The sequence below is a fragment of the Nannospalax galili genome, unplaced genomic scaffold (genome assembly GCF_000622305.1).
Source record: "Nannospalax galili isolate Female #2095 unplaced genomic scaffold, S.galili_v1.0 scaffold589, whole genome shotgun sequence".
NCBI lineage: Eukaryota > Metazoa > Chordata > Mammalia > Rodentia > Spalacidae > Nannospalax > Nannospalax galili.
In genome coordinates, this window is record NW_008360324.1 from 2,375,025 (window position 1) to 2,376,905 (window position 1,881).

Consider the following 1,881-nt stretch of genomic DNA (forward strand, 5'->3'; position numbering starts at 1 on the left):
CCCCCACATCACTCATCAAGAAGATGCCCTTCAGACATGGCCACAGGCCAGTCCAATAGAGGCAATTTCCCGATTGAGGCTCCCTCAACCCAGGTGTGTCAAGTTGACACTAAAGCTATCCAGTACACTATCTATCTATTGTATATGTGTGTGGGCCCATGCATGCCAGAGAGGTGGCTCAGTAGGTAAGGGCTCTTGCCACCAAGCCTAATAACCTGAGTTCGGTTCCCAGAACCCACATGGTGGAAGGAAGAGAACTGACTCCCACAAGTTGTGTTCTGACCCGTCAAGAATTATAGACATGGGGTTCCATCCCCAGCACCATACACACACACTCATGCACAGTGAGAGCTTTATAAAAACCTGAAGAAATTAATGAAAAAATTTTTTAAATATTTTATTTTTTGTTTTGTGTGTATATGTGTATTGCCTGCATGTATGTGAGTGCACCTGTGTCATGCAATGCTGAGGAGGTCAGAAGAGGGCTTTGGATTCCCCTGGAACTGGAGTTAAGGACAGTTCATAGCTGCCATGTGGGTGCTGGGAATAGAACCCGGGTCCTCTGCAAGCTCTTAACCGCTGAGCTATCTCTCCAGCCTATGAAATGTTTTTAAAATATTTTATTTATTATTTTTATGTGTATGAGTGTATTGCCTGCATGTGTATAAGTGCACCTGTGTTGTGCAATGTCCAGAAGAGGGCATTGGACCCCCTGGAACTGGGGTTAGGTTAGTTGTTAGCTGCCATCCTGTGAGTGCTAGGAACTGAACCCAGGTCCTCTGTAAGAGCAGGCAGTGCTCTTAACTGCTGAGCCAACTCTCCAGCCCCTGAAAAGTTTTTTTTTCCTTCAAGGTTTATTTATTTAGGAATAGAATCCACAAAATTTTGCTCTGCAGAATTGGTTTTTCCACTGCTGCATTCTGAACATGAGCCTATGTACAAGTCAGAGCCACTGCTCTGCATTGTGTTCCTTTTGTTAAGCGTTCAGATATGTAACCTTAAAAATGGTACCTTGGTAAATTGGATTTTAAGAGTAAGAAGAAATACCCGTAAATATTGAAGTCTGTTGTTTTGCTAAGACACAGAAGAAAATTCTGGAAATTTCATTCTGAAATTAATTTCTTCCTTTGTTTTCTTCTTTAAATTCATGCACTCTTAAAAAGAGACTTTTCTCCCATGCTGGGTGTGGTGGTGTGTGCTTGTAATCCCAACACTTGGGAGGCAGAGGCAGGTGGATCTCTGGCCAGCCTGGTCTATGTACTGAGTTCCAAGCCAGCCAAGGTTACATAGTGAGACCCTGTCTCAAAAAATATAAGTATAGCCTACCCTCATGCCTCTCTTGGGGTAAGTGTATCGCGGAGCCCTCTGCGCCTTGACTCCCCCAGCCTCATTCACCCTTCCATCTCCCCCGCTGTTCTCTACTCCTAGTTTGGGCCCTGTGCCATTCCTAGTCTTGGATCCCCATACACCTGGGGAACCAATACTGCTTCCTGATCTTTTTCACCCAGACCAACTTAGTGCCTTCCTTGGGCTCCAAGAGCACTGCTTCTGGACCTGACCCCACCCTCACCTCTCTCTGCTTCCCTGGACCTGCACCACCGGCTAACTCTCCTAACCTGCTCTCCTATCCTCAGGCCTCTTGGGCTAAGTCTATCGCACAGCCCCCCAGCCTCATTCGCCCTTCCATCTCTCCTGCTGTTCTCTACTCCTAGTTTGGGCCCTGTGCCATTCCTAGTCTTGGACCCCCAGACACCTGGGGAACCAATACTACTTCCTGATCCTTCTCACCCAGAGCAACTAAGACCTTTTCTTGGGCTCCAGGAGCACCGCTTCTGGTCCTGGCCCTGCCCTCATCTCCCTCTACTTCCCTGGTCCTCCAAC